Source organism: Carassius auratus, unplaced genomic scaffold (assembly GCF_003368295.1).
Source record: "Carassius auratus strain Wakin unplaced genomic scaffold, ASM336829v1 scaf_tig00007763, whole genome shotgun sequence".
Classification (NCBI taxonomy): domain Eukaryota; kingdom Metazoa; phylum Chordata; class Actinopteri; order Cypriniformes; family Cyprinidae; genus Carassius; species Carassius auratus.
Window position 1 is genome coordinate 275216 of NW_020523877.1, and position 24103 is coordinate 299318.

Here is a 24103-nt window from a genome sequence, read left to right on the forward strand (position 1 = left end):
AAACTCTCCACAACTTAAAGGACGGTGTGGAGGAATTGCGATTATTTTTAAGGAAAAATTAAACTGCCGGCGTGTGAAGTGCAACTTCTACTCAAGCTCCGAGCTGATTGTATTTAAGCTGAATCAACCTGACCCAGTGCTATGCACTGTGATTTATCGTCCTCCCAAAAAGACTTCATAAACAACTTTTCCGATTTTCTGGCTGAAATCATGCCAAGGTATGACAGAGTTTTAATTGTTGGAGATTTTAACATCCATATCTGTTGTCCCTCCAAGCCATTGTTTAAAGACTTTTTAAATCGTTTAACTTGATGCAGTTTGTGGCTAGCTCTACACATGAGCACGGACATACATAAGACCTGGTTTTATTTTGTGGTCTACCTGTTAACAATATTAATGTTTGTGATGCTACTTTTTATTAGAGATTTCTTGTTTCTGTAGTCCTAAAGCATGTGCTCCTGCTCGTCGCTGTCGCTCGTTTAACTCTTTAACTGCAGAACAGTTTACTGATGTTTTTAAAAGCACAAATATGGCCTTCTCAGTGTCCACTCAGCATTATAATACTGATGAGTTAACATCATTGTTTTATACTTCTTGTCAGAATGCACTGGACATTATTGCCCCTTTCAGGACTATTCGCGCTAAGCCAAAATCTGAACCGTGGCTAAATGACATTACCCGTGCTGCTAGGCACGAGTTCAGGTTAGCGGAACGCCAGTGGAAAAAAGATAGGCTGCGGGTTTCGTCTGAGATCTTGAAAGACAGCTTGTTTAAATATCAAAAAACTGTAAAAATGGAAAAGTCAAGGTATTTCTCAAATGTCATAGCAAATAATTTTCATAAACCTTGTGTTCTGTTCAACACTGTTAATTCTGTTTTAAATACATCTCAACAAATGAGCTTGGAATTTTCCAAAGAAACATGTCAAAACTTTTTGCTGTTTTTTAATGACAAGATTGTGACTGTTAGAGCCAATATTGTTCACCCTTCTGCTGATATGTCTTCTTTCTCTGTGTGCTCCTTTGTTTTTAATCAGTATGAGCCAGTGTCTCTTGCTTGTTTAAAAGACATCATTGACAAAATGAATCCATCTGTTTGTCCCACAGACATTATTTCCCCAGATTTCCTAAAAAAGGTTTTGAAACCCTTGGCCCTAATATACTAATGATTGTAAATAGTAGTCTCATTCATGGAGTTGTACCCCTACATTTTAAACACGCAATAGTGGAACCACTGATGAAAAAACCCAACCTGGATTCATCGGTTCTTGCTAATTTCAAATCTCCCGTTTCTTTCCAAAATATTTGAAAAAGTTGTTTTTAAACAATTGCTGTCCTTTCTAGACTTGCATGGTTTGCAAGAAATTTATCAATCTGGTTTTAAATCACTTCACAGCACAGAAACGGCCCTGTTAAAAGTTTATAATGATTTATTATTGGCCACTGACACAGGTAACTATGCTGTTCTTATGCTGTTAGATCTTACTGCTGCTTTTGACACCATAGATCACAATATACTGATCTCTCGTCTTGAGCATTGTGTTGGTGTAAAGGGTACCATGTTACAATAGTTTAGATCTTATCTGGGTGAAAGAACTTTCTCGGTACGTCTTGGGGAATTCGTGTCTTCTACTGCATCTCTTGTATCTGGAGTCCCTCAGGGTTCCATTCTTGGACCCATTTTATTTTTTTATATATAATTCCTTTAGGGTCCATATTTAGGAAACATGGCATCTCGTTTCACTGTAATGCAGATGACTCGCAACTCTATCTGCCTTTGAAACGAAACAATGCAAACTCTATAGCACCTTTGTTGAGATGTCTTGAGGATATTAAAGCCTGGATGGCCTCCAATTTCTTAAAGTTCAATGAAGATAAAACAGAAATCATTTTGTTTAGACCTGGTGGTACCATCAGTACCCCTGATGTAAATTTTGGCGACCTAAAGTCATATGTGAAGGCTGTTGTAAAAAACCTAGGTGTTTTAATGGACGGTGACTTTAAACTAGATAAACAGATTAATTTGGTAGTTAAATCGTGTTTTTATCAGTTAAGGCAGTTATCTAAAGTCAAGTCATTTGTATCTATTACTGATTTTGAGAAGGTCATCCATGCTTTTATATCATCCCGCCTGGAAAATTTAAATTAAATTTAAAAAAAAATTAAATAAAATTATATTTATGCATTTACCAGACGCTTTTATCCAAAGTGACTTACAGTGAATTCAGGCTATCAATTTTTACATATCATGTGTTCCCAGGGAATAGAAACCCTCAACCTTGCGCTTGTTAGCACAGTGCTCTACCAATTAAGCTACAGGAGCACTTTAAAAAGAGGTATTTTTTTGTTAAAGATTCTGTTGTTGGTTAGTGAATAGTTTGTTTTAAGCTGCAAATAATTTTAAGAATTGTTCTGATCAATTTGATAACAGCTATATATAAAACCGCTATATTCAGGGTGTCTGCAGGTCCTCAAAAAGTCTTAAAATTACTTAAAAAGTGTTTTCCTAATATAAGGCCTTAAAAAGTCTTAAATATATTTGGTCACTTCAGTCTGACGGACCTAATGACTGTTTATAATCAATGGACAGACCGAAGATTTTTTCCTTCCCCGTGGTGAGTTACTGTGTCATCAGAGAGAATTGAAGAATACATAATACAAGTCTGCGCTGAGACTTCAGAACAAATAAAATGGCACACATAAACATAAACATGATATAGTTAAGTAATACCTTGACAAGTGAGCTATTTTGAACAATATTCTAACAAATGCAAAATAAAAACATTGAAAACACATACAGAGTGCACACATTACGTTTGTGCAGTAAAGATTGTGCTCTTTCACTGCATGATTCAGTCTATTAAAATACATTCAGAACGATCATAAATTAAAAGACATAGGGGCAGAACATGTGTATATTAATACCACTTAAATATAGTTAATCAATTTTGGTAAATTTCACATGGCAGAGTGCCTTTTTTTCCCGTTAAAAAATTACCATATACAAATGTAATAGTTTTTTTTTTTTTTTTTTTTTTTACAACAGTTTCATAAACCATACATTCTATTAAGAGACTTACGTTTTTGCACTATTTTGCCAAAAAGAATTATTCCAAACAAAACCACAGTGCTGTTTTGTGTCTCTAAGCAACATGACGTCTTTTTATTCCTGAATGAATCAACTGTTTAAATTACTCGTTTATTAAAAGTTTAATTGCTGTCATCTACTGGTGGTTTTTAATGTAACATTTAAAGTATCTTGCTTTTTAATTCAATTACATTAAAGTTTATTTGTATAGCGCGTTTTATGATACATATCGTTACAAAGCAACTTTCCAGAAAATTATGTTTCTACAATATTTAGTAGTAGCTTATAAGTGGTGACTGTCATTTTGTGCACGTATGACAGGATTTTTCAGAAAAATTAACACAAGACATAGTCAGCCAGATGATGAACACTATTAACACCAATGATGCAGTCAAACTTGTAGCAATATTTGTCTGTCCTGTTGTTGATTCAGGGTTAGCATCATCTGGGGTCCTCTGAGGGTCAGGCCTGGCTCCAGATATGGGATGAAAGGTGGGCCAAATGATATTCCAGGTGGGCCGGTCGGATTTCGGGGGGCATTAATGCTTTCATCTCACGTCTATTCATGTAGTTTTAATATATATTTAAGGCAATTGTTAGGGTTGTTTGTTATTGATTGTGTTTTCTTCATTTTACATTTTTTGTACATATTTACTAACTTATATATATGGTTAACATGTCTATCTTTACATTTTTGCATTAGTAAAAGGTTATTTTAAAATAACTATTTACATAAACTAAAACAAACTTGTTACAAACTAAAAATGTTAATTTTATCTGAAATGCTGTTTTTCTTAAGAATGATTCTCAAGTCTGTTAATATAGTATAAAATTACAGATTTTTGGCCATTGTTATTTTGTCCATTCATATATATATATATATATATATATATATATATATATATAAATGGACTAAATAACAATGGCCAAAAATCTGTAATTTTATACTATATTAACAGACTTGAGAATCATTCTTATTTTTATTTTATTCATTTATTTATTTATTTTTACAATCTTATGTAGGCCTATATTTAGATTTTTTTTTTTTTTTTAACCAAACAGTAGATCTTGTATCAGTTTATTGACTTTAGATTTGAGGAAAACAGGGCAGGTCTTAAAAAATATCTACTTCTGTCACTATAATATTTACAGTATTAGCTTTCTATTCATTTTTGAGAATTATGTTACAAACTCATCCATGTCCAGTTCATGTGTTATTGCTTTTTATGAGCTAAAAGCACAAGTTTTTTTTCCCTCTCATGAAGCATTGTTCGGCGGAATGGTGTCAAAATTCTTGCCAAAGTGGAGAATGAGCTCTCACATGAAGCAGTAGAGTCACCCATGACCATAGCAGATACATACAGTTTATGAAGACCTGCAAATACATTTTTGTATTCCTGCAAGAGTTTGCAAACAGCAGAACATTCAGCATCAGATGGAAGTTTTTTGGACAGCATTGATTTGGCAACAAGAATTTCATTCTGGAGTTCAGTTTTTGCAACTCCTGCAAGACTACAGAGAGAGGTTCAAGCAACTGGATGTCAAGAAATTTGTTGGATTTTGGTGTTAAACCTGAGAGGGGTTGCATCAGCTGTAAATTCTTTGTGGAAAACCTGTTTTCTATCTCTGATACAGCTGTATCTAGTATGTTCAAGATCTGTCGTCTTAGAGATGCAGTGGCACATTCAGATTCTGACTGCCCTTCTTGCCCTAAAGGTGAAAAAATGACAGTCACCATATGAGGGATTCACAGTCCTTAGACATTTTGGTGAGGGCTCAACAGTAGACATGTCAGCGCAGTACTGCTGAAATTCAATGTCATTTTCTCTGAGATTTTTCAATGCACCAAGACATCCATGCACAACTTCAGCTGCACTGCACAAATCAACATGCTGAGACTGTAGGATGGCATTAGCTGGTTTTAAAATGGCAAGAACATGTATCAGAAATTTGCCAATTTTAAAAAATCGTTTCAGTTGAGAGAGAAGCCTGGATGATTCTTTTGCAAGGTCAACTGATGCATTATCATCATTGAAAACCTTAAAAAGAATGTCAAGAATGACTTCCTCATTATCCACCACACATTTTGTGACTTCAAAATGACTTGTCCAGTGGATTTCCAACAGTCTTTTGAGATACGGGCAATTGTATCTCTGAGAGACAAAATGATGCCTGAAAAAAGAGTGCAGGGAGCCTGACAAGACAAAGAATCTTTTAGCACAAGGTTCACTTTGAATCGCATGTATGAGAGTGAGGTGAAGCTGGTGGTTATCGCAGTGGATGTAGGGGATATGCCTGCCCAACCTTTGTTGTAATAAAGCCTGAACACCACCTCGCACCCCACTCATCACTGATGCTCTATCATAACACTGGCTCATTATATTATCAGCACTCTATCCTGATTCAGACAAGTGTTAGTGGGTTACTTTAGTGGGCATCACATAAGGGTGATTTCCCAAAAGTAGTATCAGCACAAAAGGTATAATACTCTATAACTGAATATTTTAATGACAGTATTTCATTATGGCCACAAGTATACATGTGTTACCGTCAGAGACTGGGAGATCGGTGACAAAGTCGACTCCAATATGGGACCAAGGATGATGAGGGATAGGTAACGGGAGTAGCTTCCCGGTGGGTAACTGGAGTGGGACCTGAACCCCAGAGAGAATCTATGGGCTATTGTCAAGAGGAAGATGAGAAACAAGAGACCAAACAATGCAGATGAGCTGAAGGCCACTGTCAAAGAAACCTGGGCTTCCATACCACCTCAGCAGTGCCACAAACTGATCACCTCCATGCCACGCTGAATTTCAGGAAGTAATTAAAGCAAAAGAAGCCCCTACCAAGTATTGAGTTCATGTACAGTAAATCAACATACTTTCCAGAAGGCCAACAATTCACTAAAAAGTTTTTTTTTTTATTGGTTTGTTGAGATGGTGAATTGGTGGGGTTTTGTTAAATGTGAGCCAAAATCATCAAAATTAAAAGAACCAAAGACTTAAACTACTTCAGTCTGTCTGCATTAAATTTATATAAATCACAAGTTTCACATTTTGAGTTGAATTACCGTATTTTTCAGACTATAAGTCACACCTGAGTATAAGTCGCATCAGTCCAAAAATAAGTCATGATGAGGAAGAAAAACATATATAAGTCGCACTGGACTATAAGTCACATTTATTTAGAACCAATAACCAAGAGAAAACATTACCGTCTTCAGCCGCCAGAGGGCGCTCTATGTCTTCAGTGTAGACTACAGGAGCACTGAGCAGCTTAGAGTGCCCTCTCGCGGCTGTAGACGGTAATATTTTCTATTGGTTCATGTCAAATTAATTTTGATAAATAAGTCGCACCTGACTATAAGTCGCAGGACCAGCCAAACTATGAAAAAAAGTGTGACTTATAGTCCGGAAAATACGGTACTGAAATAAACTTTTGCACGACATTCTTATTTATTGTGATTCACCTGTAAATTAATAATTTTAAAGAAGAATGACTATAAACACAGATTTAATTTATTAACCAAATAATCAGGTCGTTTTACTTCCAAGCTGACTAAATTTACTCATGCAAGATGGACCCACATAACGGCAGAGGATAATATAAATCACCCTCAAAGAAAATAAATAATTAATACAATGAACCAAAATAACAAACTTCATACATAGTCCCTCAAGCATGAAATACAGATGTGAGTGATGGTGAATATATTTCCTCCTCATATAGTTACACTGAGTAAAGCTGCCAGGAATGGCCTAGTTTGCATGTAAAATTAACAAACCAAACAATAGTCATGAGCCAACAACCAAAGTGGACAAAAATAAAATAAAAATAATAATAATATTTTAAGGCAGGGAAAACAGTGATCAATTGAACTGGAACGAAACAACTCTTTGAGACTTTAGCAGAACACACACACCATTAAAGGGCTACAATCATCACCATGCGACTCATTCAGCGTCTGCCTCTCCTCCAGCCCAAGATAACCAACATGAGAATTAAAGAAATCAGAAATTTTTCTTCCAGCGACAGACAACCACCTGCACAATTGAAACGCACTCATCTTCTTATTGGATGTGTGTAATTAAAGGGAATCCTGCATACCATTATAGGTGCAACAGCGCCTCCTAATGGCTTGGCTACCTACACATATATTGATCTACATACAATTCAAGAGAAGTACAAGATCCCCAATAAAAATTAACACTTGTTCTGAGGTCCTTTTCACCAGCTCCTCCTCCAGTCTCATCCACATTTCATCTGCCTCTTCTGATCTTGAATCTGACATCCCGGGCTGTGTGCTCCTCTAAGAACTGCCTGATGTTACCATCCTGCAATACAAAAACAGTATGAGTGCCTGAATAATCGTAATGAAAACGAGTGAGAACACACTAGGTTTACACTACAGTCCTGATATCTTCTTGAGAGATCATTCCAGACAGTGTCCTTGATGGTCTTTGTGAAGGAGGAGTCCTCATCATTAACTTTGAAGTGTTGCTGGAGTTTATTCAAGATCAGAATCTGACCCAAGGTTGGGCTCCTTACAGCAGAGATGCAGAGGGTTCAAGTGTAAAGTATCTTTGTAACTTTGACAGACCATTCTGCTTTTCTGAAGCCTTCATCAGAATCTCTCTGCAGTATGAAAAATATCATCAGTTTCATTAGCTGGGCTATAATTTTATGAGCACAATGGTTCAGACTGAAAATGCTGAAAATGGTGTAAGCGAATCACAAGCTTAACCAGCTTTACCTGTCCTCCATGTACCGTTACATAGACGCATCACACAGAAAGAAATGTTACAGAGATAGTTCACCCAAAAACATCTGGATGGGTGACGTATGAGGTCAGCGCTGCACATGTGCTGGTGAGTCTCGTGAAAAACAACCTTTGTTAACAGAGTACACCTGCAAAGTGTTAGCACTTGTTAGCTTGTCATTAGCGTTTTCATTCGAACCTATCGCTGTTTTTCTTTTCTCCTCTCCTTTCTCTCGCTCTAGTTTTTCACAAGTTCATCAAACAACCGCAGTAAGAATAATTCATCAAGCACGGTGAGTAATGGCTTCTCCTGCTATTGTTATTTGCACCTCTTGTCACATGTACAGTTTATCTATCTCTGTCGCAGATGAGGGATTCACATGTGATAAATGCAGGAAAATAGTTAGGCTGACAGAGAAGATTTCAGAATTAGAGACACGCATCCAAACTTTAATTGAGGACAGTAAGAATGTTAGGGCTCTAGATACGGCTTTGGATGCGTCTAGCTCAGGGATTCCTGTACATTGTTCGGTTCCGGCAACAGAGCCCCTGCAGCAGGGCAACTGGGTGACAGTGAGATGGCATAGACGCAGGTCAAAACACCGCTCTTCTGTTCCGATCAAAACATTAAACAGGTTCTCCCCACTCAGTGATGCACCCACTGAGAAACCTGATGAAAGTGCTTTAGTTATTGGTTATTCTATTGTACGGAACGTGAATATAGAGACACCAGCCACCATAGTCAAATGTTTACCAGGAGCCAGAGCGCCTGACATCTTGGCAAATTTAAAAGTGCTGGCAAATGCTAAACGTAAATACAGTAAGATTGTTATTCATGCTGGCGCTAATGATGTTTGACTTCGCCAGTCGGAGATCACTAAAAATAACTTTAAAGAGGTGTGTGAACTTGCAAGCACGATGTCAGACACTGTAATATGCTCTGGTCCCCTCCCTGCTTACCGTGGTGACGAGATGCATAGCAGATTGTCATCCCTCAATGGCTGGATGTCTAAGTGGTGCCCACAGAACAACATAGGTTTCATAGACAATTGGAGGAGCTTTTGGGGAAGACCTGACCTGTTGAAAAGAGATGGTCTTCATCCCTCCTAGGGTGGCGCCACTCTTCTCTCTAGAAATATGGCAAATAGTCTTAGTGTTTATACTTGACTAACTGGGGCCCAGGTCAGGAAGCAGACAAACTGGCTAAACCGACCGTCTGCTAGCTGCCTCGCGTCACAGAGGTCAGTTAATTCTCACCACATAGAGACTCTTTCACCTACATATCACACTATAGAGACTGTGTCTGTTCCCCAAACTAGAAAATACAAAAAACGTCCAAACCAAATTAAGATGAACAATTTAATTGAGGTTCAACAAATAAAAAACAGATGCAATATGTGAATGACGTGACATTCAGCCAAGTATGGTGACCCATACTCAGAATTTGTGCTCTGCATTTAACCTATCCTAAGTGCACACACACAGAGCAGTGAAAACACACACACTGTGAACACACACCCGGAGCAGTGGGCAGCCATTTATGCTGCGGCGCCCGGGGAGCAGTTGGGGGTTCGGTGCCTTGCTCAAGGGCACCTAAGTCGTGGTATTGAAGGTGGAGAGAGAACTGTACACTCACTCCCCCCACCCACAATTCCTGGCAGCCAGAGACTCGAACTCACAAGCTTTCGATTGCCAGTCCGACTATCTAACCATTACACTTCCCAAAATGTTACAATGTTTATGTTAAACTGTTTATCATTTGTTTATATGGATAAACAAATGATAAAGCTTGGCTTATTGAATATCAGATCCCTTTCTACGAAAACACTTTTTGGAAATAATATGATCACTGATCATAATATAGATGTGCTCTGTTTGACAGAAACCTGGCTAAAACCTGATGATTACATTATTTAAAATGAGTCCGCCCCCGAAGATTACTGTTATAAACATGGACCGCGTCTAAAAGGCAAAGGGGGAGGTGTTGCTTCAATTTATGACAACGTTTTCAGGATTTCTCAGAGGGCAGGCTTCAAGTATAACTTGTTTGAAGTAATGGTGCTTCATATAACATTATCTAGAGAAACAAATGTTAACAATAAATCCCCCGTTATGTTTGTACTGGCTACTGTATACAGGCCACCAAGGCACCATACAGACTTTATTAAAGAGTTTGGTGATTTTACATCCGAGTTAGTTCTGGCTGCAGATAAAGTTTAAATAGTTGGTGATTTTAATATCCATGTTGATAATGAAAAAGATGCATTGGGATCAGCATTTATAGACATTCTGAACTCAATTTGGGGTTAGACAACACGTTTCAGGACCTACTCATTGTCGAAATCGTACTTTAGATTTAATACTGTCACATGGAATTGATGTTGGTAGTGTTGAAATTATGCAGCCAAGTGATGATATCTCAGATCATTATTTAGTTCTGTGCAAACTTCGTATAGCCAAAATTGTAAAGTCTACTTCTTGTTACAAGTATCGAAGAACCATCACTTCTACCACAAAAGACTGCTTTTTAAGTTATCTTCCTGATGTATCCAAATTCCTTAGCATATCCAAAACCTCAGAACAACTTGATGATGTAACAGAAACTATGGACTCTCTATTTTCCAGCACTTTAAATACAGTTGCTCCTTTACGCTTAAGGAAGGTTAAGGAAAACAGTTTGACACCATGGTATAATGAGCATACTCGCACCCTAAAGAGAACAACCCGAAAAATGGAATGCAGCTGGAGGAAAACAAAACTAGAGGTATTTCGTATTGCTTGGCTGGAAAGTAACCTATTCTACAGAAAAGCATTAAAAACTGCTAGATCCGATTACTTTTCTTCTCTTTTAGAAGAATACAAACATAACCCCAGGTATTTATTCAATACAGTGGCTAAATTAACAAAAAATAAAGCCTAAACAAGTGTAATGAGCAGTAATGACTTTAGGAACTACTTTACTTCTAAAATCGAAACTATTAGAGATAAAATTGCAACCATTCAGCTGTCAGGTGCTTCCAGAAGACATAGATCCTCTTCTGACTATTATTAATTCCTCATTGTCATTTGGATATGTACCCAAAACCTTCAAACTGGCTGTTATTAAGCCTCTCATCAAAAAAACACAACTTGACCCCAAAGAATTAGTTAATTATAGACCAATCTCGAATCTCCCTTTTCTGTCCAAGATACTAGAAAAGGTGATATCCTTACAATTATATTCCTTCTTAGAGAAAATTTTTATTTTTGATGATTTCCAGTCATGATTTAGACCGTATCATAGTACTGAGACTGCTCTCCTTAGAGTTACAAATGATCTGCTCTTATCATCTGATCGTGGGTGTATCTCTCTATTAGTTTTATTGGATCTTAGTGCCTTGTTGACACAGTTGACCACAATATTCTTTTGCATAGACTTGAACACTTTGTTGGCATCAGTGGAAGTGCATTAGCATGGTTTAAATCGTACTTATATGACCGCCATCAGTTCGTAGTAGTGAATGAAGATGTATCATATCGATCACAAGTGCAGTATGGAGTACCTCAAGGCTCAGTACTAGGGCCGCTACTCTTCACCCTTTATATGTTACCCTTAGGAGATATCATCAGGAAACATGGTGTTAGCTTTCACTGTTATGCTGATGATACTCAGCTCTATATTTCTTTGCGGCCCGGTGAAACACACCACTTTGAAAAACTAATGGAATGCATAGTCGATATAAAAAATTGGATGACGTGTAATTTCTTTCTGCTAAATTCTGAAAAAACAGAGGTGTTAATTTTAGGACCTAAAACTCTGCTTGTAATTTCCTAGAACACTGTCTAAGGTTGATGGTTGCTCTGTCAATTCTTCATAATCAGTTAGCAACCTAGGTGTGCTATTTGATCACAAGCTTTCCTTAGAAAGCCACGTTTCTAGCATTTGTAAAACTGAATTTTTCCATCTAAAAAATATATCTAAATTACGGCCTATGCTCTCAATGTCAAATGCTGAAACCAGGAAGTATGACCATATTAGCCCGGTCTTGTCAACACTGCACTGGCTCCCTATCAAACATTGTGTGGATTTTAAAATAATGCTTATTACTTATAAAGCCCTGAATGGTTTAGCACCTCAGTATTTGAATGAGCTCCTTTTACATTATACTCCTCTACGTCCGCTACATTCTCAAAACTCAGGCAATTTGATTATACCTAGAATATCAAAATCAACTGCGGGTGGCAGATCCTTTTCCTATTTGGCGCCTAAACTCTGGAATAACCTACCTAACATTGTTCGGGAGGCAGACACACTCTTGGAATTTAAATCTAGATTAAAGACCCATCTCTTTAACCTGGCTTACACATAACATACTAATATGCTTCTAATATCCAAATCCGTTTTTTAGGCTGCATTAATTAGGTGAACCGGGAACACTTCACATAACATTCTATGTACTTGCTACATCATTAGAAGAATGGCATCTATGCTAATATTTGTCTGTTTCTCTCTTATTCCAAGGCCACTGTGGCCACCAGATCCAGTCTGTATCCAGATCAGAGGATCACTGCAGTCACCCGGATCCAGTACGTATCCAGACCAGATGGTGGAACAGCACCTAGAAAGGATCTCTACTGCCCTGAAAGACAGCGGAGACCAGGACAACTAGAGCCCAAGATACAGATCCCTTGTAAAGACCACCAGGACAAGACCACAGGAAACAGATGATTCTTCTGCACAATCTGACTTTGCTGCATCCTGGAATTGAACTACTGGTTTCGTCTGGTCAGAGGAGAACTGGTCCCCCAACTGAGCCTGGTTTCTCCCAAGGTTTTTTTCTCCATTCTGTCACCGATGGAGGTTCGGTTCCTTGCCGCTGTCGCCTCTGGCTTGCTTAGTTGGGGTCACTTCATCTACAGCGATATCATTGACTTGATTGCAAATAAATGCACAGACACTATTTAACTGAACAGAGATCACATCACTGAATTCAATGATGAACTCCCTTTAAATATCATTTTGCATTATTGATACACTGTTTTCCTAATGAATGTTGTTCAGGTGCTTTGACGCAATTTATTTTGTTTAAATTTCTATATAAATAAAGGTGACCTGAATTGACTTGACCAACGCTATAAAGATAGCAGGACTGGAAAACCTGTTCAATCTCACTCTCAGCTACAGACACGGTGCAGATATTCTTGTATGGTATCACTTGACTGTCAGAAAGAAACCAGCTGAGAATTTTGGTTCTGGTGTGCGGGGTTGTAAGTAACAACAATCCCTCAACTAGTGTCAGCACAACAAACAAGTTTTACCGAGAATTCAGAAAATACATCCAAGTGGCTTTGTTTGGGAAGACTTAAACAATGTTTCTGGATTAGAAGGACTACTATCCAACATGGCTAGCTGCAAATGTTATCTTGCCTTTGAGAACTCCATCCACAATAACTACATCACTGAGAAGTTAAATGGACCGTCCCTGTGGTGTTGGGTCCTCCGAGAAGTAACTATGAAAAATGTGCTCACGCCGAGTCCTTTATTCATGTCAGTGACTTCCCAGATGCCAGATGTCACTAGCCTGACACTCATAGAAAAAAGAAAACAAATTAAACCAAATAAAGCAAAAATACAGGCTGTAATGCCATGAATTTATACTCCCAAAGGGACAATATATCCTGGGTAGTGTCAATTTTGTAAGCTAATTTAATTTTAGTCTTAGACCCGTGTTAAAATGTCCTTGTTAGTTATTATTATATTAAGTCAACCATATACTGTTTAGTTTTAGTCAACTAAAAGTCTCAACATTTTAGTCTAGTCTAAGTCCAAGACGGCCCTTATGATCTCCCTATAGTTGACATCATCAGAACACAAAATGTAAAAGAATAAGCACGCGTTAACAACATAACTAGTTTAATGCGAGTTAAACTTAATCAGTTACTGTTAACCTCAAAGCATTTTTAGCATAGATTTAGCCAGCTATCTATAACCATCCAAACAATATGTAACATTACATAGTGTCACGATACGTGTTGCTTGAAACACGGCGAGAGAACCAATTGCAGGTAAGTACGATTTATTTAAGGGATAATCCAGAGGGGTAAACAGGCAGGGGTCGAAACCAAAACATCAATCCACATAAACAAGACACGAACACAAGGCAAGACAAGACAAGAATTGACAGACATGAATAATACACTGACATTAAACAAGGACTCCGTAACACAGACTAAGACAGACTGGGTATAAATAGACAGAAGGATAATGAGGGAACAAGAGAACAGTGGGGGACAATCAATTACACAACAAGGAGGAAGGTGACCAAATAAGGGAGGAGGAAGTGATCTGGTGACAGACACCGTGAGCAAGGAGGACATCTAGTGGAACCCCAGGGAACAACAACCCAGACACTGTGACAGTACCCCCCCACTACGGAGCGGCTCCCAGACGCTCCATGACAAGACACAACACAGAGTCCAGGAGGGAGGCGGACAGGTGGAGGCTCAGGGGGAGGGACGGAGGGCCGGAAAAGAAAAACATGGGGAACAAACACCAGAAATGTAAACATAAAACAGGGAGACCAGGAGGGAGGAGGACCGGAGGAGGTTCAGGAGGAGGGATGGAGGGCAAGACTAACTGAGGGAAACAGACAGAAACAAAACAGAAACCAAGAACACCAAACAAAAGTCCAAGGAGGGCATGTTGAGGCGCCCACCACACGGAGCAGAGGGCCACCACAGCCGTGTGGTCAAAACCAGAGCCCTCCAGGGTGGAGCGGAAGACCACCACAACGGTGTGGTCAGGGCGGAAGCCCCCAAGGGCGGAGCAGAAGACCACCACGTCCTCGTGGTCACCGCCAGAGTCCCCCAGTGCGGAGCGGATGACCACCACGTCCTTGTGGTTGCCGCCAGAGTCCCCCAGGGTGGAGTGGAAGACCACCACAACTGTGTGGTCAGGGCGGAAGCCCCCCAGGGCGGAGCAGAAGACCACCACGTCCTCGTTGTCGCCGCCAGAGTCCACCAGGGCGGAGCAGAAGGCCACCACAACCATGTGGTCAGGGCGAGGGCCCCCCAGGTCCACCGGAACCTGACTCGACTCCGGAGAGTCCACGGGAACATGACTTGACTCCGGAGAGTCCACCGGTACCTGACTCGACTCCGGAGAGTCCACGGGAATTTGTCTCGACTCCGGAGAGTCCACCGGAACCTGACTCGACTCCTGAGAGTCCACCGGAACCTGACCCGACTCCGGAGAGTCCACCGGAACCTGACCTGACTCCGGAGAGTCCACAGGAATCTGACTAGACTCTGGACTGTCTGTGAAGACCTGAGGTGCCTTGGCTTCGGGCACTGTCTCTGGAACGGTCTCGGGCACCGCCTCGGTCAAGGCATCGGGAGCGGCCTCGGACACTGCATCGGGAATGGCCTCAGGCACCGTCTCGGTAACGGCCTCGGGTACTGCATCGGGAACGGCCTCGGGCACCGCCTCGGCCTCCGGAACCGCCTCGGCCCCCGGTACAGCATCGGGCGCCGCCTCGGCCTCTGGAACAGCATTGGGCACCACCTCGGCCTCTGGAATAGCCTCGGGCACCGCCTCGACCTCCGGAACAGCCTCGGGCACCACCTCGGTCACTGCATCGGGGGCGGCATCGGGCACCGCATCGGGAATGAAGACTGTCTGAAGACTCAGGTGTTGAATTGGCCATCTTGTGCTGTGGCACTGGGCTGGCGGCCATTTTGTGTTGTGGCGCTGGGCTGGCGGCCATCTTGTGCTGATGCGCTGGCTCAGCAGTCCTCTTGTGCTGTGGCGCTGGGCTGGCGGCCATTCTTTGCTGTGGCGCTGGGCTGGCGGCCATCTTTTGCTGAGGCACTGGCTCAGCAGCCATGACGTGAACCATCTTGGGAACCTCTAGGATCCTTGATAGCGTAGCGAAATAATCCAAGAATGAGTCAGCGGCCATCTTGGGCGTCGGCGCTGAGCTGGTGGCCATCGTGTACTGTGGTGTGAGGCTGGCTTCCATCTTGCCGCAGCGGCGCAGGGTTGGTGGCTATCTTGTGCTGTGGCGCGGAGCTGGCAGCCATCTTGTGTTGAACAACAACCCAGACACTGTGACACATAGACCCCATGCACAGAAAGAAACATTAAAGGGATGGTTTACCCAAAAATCCTCAAGCCATCCTAGGGGTATATGACTTCCTTTCTTTTAGATGAATCCAGTCTGAGTTATATTAAAAGGTTAATATGATTTTGCTAAAAAGAACATCATTTTGTGTATTTGGTGTAATGCGATGTGTTTTTGTGGTTTAATGTACTTTATTGTTTCTTTGTGGGAGTGAAAGGTGAACTGATGTAGCTGGTCTCAAGGTCACGAATGTCGATCCCCTTGGGGCAAGAGGTCAGAGGTCAAACAGGAAGTCATCAATCAAAAAGTTGATGCTTCTATTGTAATTAAAGTTGGTTACATTTTTTCCCAAATGTGTGGTTTCACCCACTCTACCCTAATACCATATAAAATATCTTTGTATGGATTTTAACATATGAATATCCATATACAAATTTTACATATTACAAAATGACATATTTACCCACATTAATATTAGGAATGCAGCTCAAGATAACAGTATTATTCTACATTCACTCTTCCTCCTCCACTAAAATGTATCTAGATGCTGTAAATTTAGCTAAGGTCAAACATGATGTGTGAAGAGTGTCATGTTTTCAGTAACTGATGAGAGGAAGTGTGCTGAAGAAGTGTTAAGACAGACTGTCGCTTCATACTCTGCAAAATTCTTGGTGTTTATAGAAGTCTGTACTTGAGTTTAAAGAAGTTAATGACATAATGACATAATGAAGTGCTGATTGAGCATTAGTGATGAACACCTGCTGTTAACAAGCAGAATCACTGAATGAAAGAGAAACAAGTGCGACTGACTTCCAGCCTTCGATGAGATTAAGTATATTAAATCTGATAATACCTCAGCAGAGGATGATTAAACAACTCCACAAACAGCTTTCCCAGCTTCATTTATTCCTAAACCGTTAGACTTGATTTATTTTGCATGTCTACAAAGGTTCATATTGAGAATGAACAGAGGTTTATCTCTGATAATGCTGAACTCTACTGCAGTCAGTCAGAAGAGGGACACAGTCTCGTCTCTATTACTGTCTAGCTCAGTGTCACATGTTTCAATCATATTTTTGGATAACTTTTGTTAATCGATAAACAAGATTTATTCAGTACATCCTCCACAGCAGGCGTATGCAGTGGTGAATCTATGTGATGAAATAAAGGAGTGTGAATCAATGTCTCAGACATGCAGCATTATTACAGTGGAGAATATTAGTGTACCTCCAGAAATAAACATTAAGAGAATTACTCTGGTGTCATGTGTGAGTTAATGAGGCATGTAATTAAAAACTTGTGTCTTTACAAATAAATGACTGAGTTTGGTTTATTTCTGTTATTTCAGCAGTCAGATGTGTTTCATTTGTTGAAGCTGTTGGAGCTTCAGCTGCTCAGAATAATGTAGATCAGGTGACTCTTAACTGCAGTTTTACTTCACATTTAAAGCTCTGAATCTCTTGAGGTGTGTCACTGAATCATGGGTAACATCTCCTCCATCACCACAGCAGTTCAGATGGAAACAGACTTCAGATCAATTTGTTCCAGTAGAAGAATAGGGCAAGTTTTATACATTACACAGTTTAAGTGTTTTATCTATCTTTATGTTGACACTCACATGAAGAGATTAAAAAAAATAATCTAATTAATTAGAGGCTTTGTAATTAAAGGGGGGGTGAAATGCTCGTTTTCACTCAATATCCTGTTAATCTTGAGTACCTATAGAGTAGTACTGCATCCTTCATAACTCCAAAAAGTCTTTAGTTTTATTATATTCATAAGAGAAAGATAGTCTGTACCGATTTATTTCCGGAAAAACACGAGCCGCTGGAGGCGTGATGTGTGGGCGGAGCTAAAGAATCACAAGCGCCAGTAGGCTTGAAAGCGTTTGGAAGCTGTGACATTACCTTGAGGAGAAAACCATCATTCAAAACAAACCATGGCTTACAGTCAGATTCAGCGTATATTTATGATCCAGAATCAGATCCAGAGGCTGAAACTGAACGAGAGCAGCAGCAGCAACGACTCGCTCCGAGCGGGGCTCGAACCCGGGTCTCGGCATGGGAGGGGACGCACTAACAAGAAGGCAGAGATATTTGAAGCAGTTTTACCTACCGCCTGCAGTTCCAACACACGATCATGACCCTTTTTCGTTGGGACTGCATCTTCCTTAAGAAATAAACGATAAGCAAATCCGTCGTCAAACTGGGCCTTGTTTGTAAAACAAGCATCTTCGAAATGCAGGGAACAAACACAAACACTTGCACAACTCCGTTGATGCTCTGTAAAAATAAACTCCATCCACTGGTCCCTTAATGCTGTTTTTTTTTTTTTTTTGGTAATCTGTGCAGGGTTGTCTTGCCCTGGCAACCAAACATACACTCCTTTTGTGACTTTTTGCGACGCTCTCACTCTGATCAGTGAATGTCTCTCGCTCTGATCAGTGAATGTCTGTTGTGCTCTCAGTGCTCTGCTATATGGGAGCGCGCGCTCTTCCGGCAGACGTGCCATATAAGGACCCATATAAGGAAATTCCACTCCATCTAACGTCACACAGAGCCATACTCGAAAAAAACTTTCCGAAACTTGTGACAAACCGGAAGAGGTATTTTTGGAACAGAAATACTCTTTCAAACTTACAACTTAATTTTTGAAACTTTGTCCATGTTTAGCATGGGAATCCAACTCTTTAACAGTGTAAAAAACTCAGTATGCATGAAATAGCATTTCACCCCCCCTTTAATTAATCTAAATTAATCGCATATAAATATTTGACCTGAGAACAGTGAGAAGTATTTTTTTTTCACATGGATTTATAGTATACCATTGAATAATGACTGAATACATAAGCTTAAGCAACAAAATATTATTTATTTTTGTTCAACCGAGTCTAGCAGACCAGTGCAATTTTTGCCATGAAGTGTAGCAATAGCATATTTAGAAACAATTTATAAATAGTACATTTCAGAAATTCAGGAAGCTTATAGGTGCTGGAACCATCTGTAAACTGTTTTTTAAGTAAAACACAATACTGTCAAGTAAATTCAGAACATTGGAAACCCTGACTATTAGAAAACATCTCTCTGTTGCTTCAGAGGCCATAACATACTAAGTCCAACTCTCAATAACCTTGGCCAAAACAATAGAGTTCAACATAAAGTGCCAGTTGCACCAACAAAATAATACATAGTTCAACATAAAGTGTAAAGTCCATGCTAGCTGCTATATGTTTTGCGTAGAGGTGATACTTGAGGCTCGATGTGCTGCGTGATATGCGAACGCTAGTTGGTGCTCCAGTATAATCGGTCCGCTGAAACTCATCCAGTGAGAAATGTTCCGCGGTGCAAAAATAAGTTATAAAAAATGCGGGAATTTTTTTTTCTGTAATTAATTAATCTTAATTAACGCGTTATTTTTTGTGCAATTAATTAATCTCAATTAACGCGTTAAAGTCCCGGCCCTAATTATAATGCATTTTTTTAATCAGTGGGCAACCAGGGCAGATAACTGACCAAGAGGACCCATGAAGCCTCTGACTGGAGATCAATACTCAGGACGACGGACGTGTAGGTCCTCTCAGTTGAGCACATAAACAGTATTGAGCTCCCAGTGCTCTCGGCTCAATACTCACTGCATCAGACGGGTAAGCCTTGCCGGACAGGGAGCGGGAAAAGGAAAACCCGACTGCTCGGGCTCTCGCCACATCCGATGGGAGATCAGGATATCGAAAGGGTAAGCCTTACCAGTGCGGGGATTAAAGATTTGGACAGCGTTTGGTGGGAGGTCGAGACTCTTGTCATTGTATGGCTGAGCCTTGTCACCCGTCAAACAGGAACGAAAAGTTAGGAGGCTGTGAGACTCTCGCCGACGTCCGATGGGAGCTCAATACTCAGAGCATCAAACAGTTAAGCCTCTCCAACCGTAGCATGGAGAAAGTAAAGTTTATGTGGCTGGGAGACTCTCTGGCATCCAATGGGAGCTCAAAACTCAAGGCATCGAACGTGTAAGCATCGCCAACCATAGAAAGGAAAAGGTAAAGTTGTCTAGCCGGGAGGCTCTCGTCGGTGTCCGATGGGAGCTCAATACTGACAGCATCGGAAAGGTAAGCCTTTTTTTGACCATAGGATGAAAAAAGTAAGTTGTCTAGCCTGGAGACTCTCGCCGACATCCAACGGTACCTCAATACTCACAGCGTTGAATGTGTAAACCTCGCCGACCGTAGAAAGGAAAAAGAAATGTTGTCTAAATGGGAGGCTCTTGCCAACATCTGATGGATGGTAAATACTCACAACATCCAGCGGGAAAGCCTCTCCAAATATAAGATGGAAAGGTAAAGTTTAATGGCCAATATTTGGCCAGACAGAGAAGAGTTAGAGTTGTTTTTTTAGGGCTCAAGCCTGGAGGGCGAGAGCCCTATTGTTTTCCTTAGGATTATTTTTTTTTTTTTTTTTTTCTTTATTCTTCTAATTTTTTTCCAAGGTTTCGGGGGCTTTTGGGGTCCTTAACATACTCAAAAACTCTTGAAAATTGGCACACACCTTGGAACCTGCGGCCATTAGGGCCGGGCAGAATCTGATACACGGGCGTGGCACAGGGGCTCTACAGCGCCCCCTGTAGTACTGAGGGCCATATATCATGCATACTTGCACGTATACATATGAAACTTGGTACATATATATAACTCATCAAACCAAACAACTTTCACACTGCATGTCATAAGCTCCGCCCAACAGGAAGTTGGCTATTTAGGGTTTTATGAAAAACATATGCTCTGGAATTTGATATACTCCTCTGAGGAACTCCACCCGTTCACCACAAAACTCGGTGAACACGATCTCAAGACATTGGGGATGCTAAATTGCGAAGAGATTTTTGATATCTCGAACGGTTTGCCCGTGGCGAGGCGTTGAAATTATGGCGAGAAATGAGAAACAGGAAATGTCTAATAACATCCACATACATTTCCTGAATTTGATCAAACTTAATTTGTTTGTTCGTTGTATGATACCGATCGTATATATGTGACTATTAGGAGTCAAAGTTATAGCGCCACCAACTGGCAGCAGGAAGTGAATCATTTTCAGAATGCTTTGAATTCAGCATCTTATTTTTACTTGATTTGCTTCAAACTTCATCAGAATAATGACAAAACACGGCCGAAGAAAATCTGTTGTGGGGATATTGATATCTAATATAGTGTTGCCATGGCAACGTGTCAAACTTGAATGTTCTGTTCTGGTGATTTTTAGGCAGACAACAAGCTCAGATTTACATGAAACTCGAAACAGATATCAGTATTAAAGATAGCTAAACCATGGCAAAAGCTTTGAAAAGGGCGTGGAAGAGGCACTCTATAGCGCCACCTTTTGTCAAAAGTGGGGGGGTTAGTTTTAGCTACAGACACCAAACTTGGTACATAAATTGTTCTTATCAAGACGGACAACTTTCTAATTCACAGTCATAAGCTACGATCAACAGGAAGTCGGCTATTTTGATTTGAATGTGTATTTTTGAGATTTTACAGTTGTAAAATTAATGAATACTCCTCACAGGGGAAGTACACTATACACACAAAACTTTGTCTACATGAAGAAAAAACATCGAGGAACTTAAATTGCGAACAGATTTTGGTTAGCTTGAACGGTTTTGTCGTGGTGATTTTTTGAAATGACAGTAAAAAGTTAAACATTAATCATCTTCTATTTTTAAATTGCAGCTTCCAAACCTTTAAAAAACATTTTTCATTTAGAAAACCAGTGATTCTGAGGAAATATGCATAGTTTCATGACTTTACAGCACTGTATGATTAAAAGAAAATTAAAAAACTGTCAGACATCTGATCTCACTCTGTCACTCTGTTTGAGGAATGTATGAGTGCTGACTGTGTGTGTGTGTGTGAGTGTGAGTGGGGGAGGGGTGTGAGCTGAGTGGCAGACAGACAGAGAGAGAGAGAGAGACTTAAACATCTCTTTAATCACCAGAAAAAAAACTGTTTTTTAAATTGTTATTTTTTTTTGTTGTTGCTAATTGTGCTGTTTTCATTACAGCTTAAGAAATATCTTAGGCCTTATCCTTTTCTGACAGTTTCAGGGATTAAAAAAAATCCTAAAAAACCTTATTTGTGCTGCAAATAATAGTTTCAAACTCATTTGATACTGACCTCTGACACCCTGTGACATGACATTTATTTGAATTTACATAATCTCATGGATGTAACAGTAAACCTGTTCAGCTCAGAGATGAAGACTAAGCTGTGATGCAAGCTATTAAAACTATTTCACAAATGCTTATAGGTTAATGAAATCATAACAAAACACTTTTAAATTATTTAAGGATTTGGTAACACTTTAAAATAATGTCTCAATTATTAACATTAGTAAATGCATTGGTAACACTTCATAATAGCTGCACTCCTTAGCTAAGCATTAGTAAATAGTCAGTTCATGCTTTATATAGACTTCTCCCAAAATTAATATTTTAGTAAGCATTTTATAAATACAGCTATAATTAAATTGTTCATGGTTTATATGCACATTTATTTTGAGGAGATTAAAAATATATTAAAAAATTAAAAAAATATATATAATAAATAAATAAACACAGAACTCAGAAATATTTATTTCAAGATGCAATAAAAGAAAACTGTACACTTGAATTTATGTGTATATATATATATATATATATATATATATATATATATATATATATATATATATATACAATTGCATAAGTTTATATTTATTTATTTTTTATCAAGTGTACAGCTAATAATAATAATAATAGTAATAATAATAATAATACTAATAATGCATTTTATTTAGTTTTAGCTACAGACACCAAACTTGGTACATAAATTGTTCTCATGAAGACGGACAACCTTCTAATTCACAGTCATAAGCTACAACCAACAGGAAGTCAGCTATTTTGATTTAAATTTGGATTTTTGGGAAAATTATTTTGTGAGTTACACACCAAACTTTGTCTACATGTTGCAAAAACATTGAGGAAATTGCGAATGGATTTTGGTTAGCTTGAATGGTTTTGCCGTGGTGATTTTTTGAAATGACAGTGAAAAGGGAATCATTAATTGGCTTGTATTTTTAAATTGCAGCTTCCAAACACTTCAAAGCATTTTTTTATACAAAGATCAAATCATTCTGAGGAAATATGCATAGTTTCATGACTTTACAACACTGTATGGATAACAGAAAATTAAAAAACTGTCAGACTTTTCAACTGACATGATCTCACTCTGGCCACTCTGTCTGTGTGAGGAAAGGGAGGGGGAGGGGGAGAGGGAAGGGGGCGTGTGAGGGGGTTGGTGACTGTTTGGTGACTGACAGTGTGTGTGGATTGTAGGGAGGGGCTGTCTGGCAGAGAGAGAGAGAGAGAGACCTAATCATCCCTTTAATAATCAGGAAACAAAAAATCTGTATTTTAAATTGTTATTGTTTTTGTTGTTGCTAATGGTGGCGTTTTTTCCTTTCATTACAGGTTAAGAAATCTCTTAGGCTTTATCCTTTTCTGAAAGTTTTAGGGATATAAAAACATCCTAAGAATTCTTATTTGTGCTGCAAATAATAATTTCAAACTCATTTGATACTGACCTATGACAACCTGTGACATGACATGACATTTATTAATATCATGGATGTAACAGTAAAACTCTTCAGCTGACAGATAAAGCTGCAATGCAAGCACAACTATTTCACAAATGCTTATAGGTCATTAAAATCATTACAAAACACTAATAAATTATTTAAGGATTTGGTAACACTGTAAAATAATGTCTAATTTGTTAACATTAGTAAATGCATTGGTAACACTTTATAATAACTGCACTCATTAGCTAAGCATTAGTAAATAGTTCATGATTATAAAGCCTTTTCCCTTAATAATAGTCATTATTAAGCAGTAATACATCTATAAATAAATTGTTCTTGGTTTAAAAGCACATATATTACAAAATAGATTAAAGTCTCAGTTGTCTTATAAAATAAATGAATAAACACAACCCAGTTTGATTCAGAATTCAGAAATATTTATTTCAAGATGCAATAAAAGGAAACTGTACACTTGAATAGCTTTTGAGCGATTCTTGAAGGATTAGCATCACCTTCTTTGTACGATGGTTTGAGGAATATATCTTCCAGAT

At 39.2% G+C, this 24103-nt stretch overlaps 1 pseudogene; it reads left to right on the forward strand.

The window, feature by feature from the left end:
• Positions 1-1726: 1726 nt before the first annotated feature.
• LOC113071665 (alpha-(1,3)-fucosyltransferase 9-like) lies at positions 1727-13406 on the forward strand (annotated as a pseudogene).
• The last annotated feature ends 10697 nt before the right edge of the window (positions 13407-24103 follow it).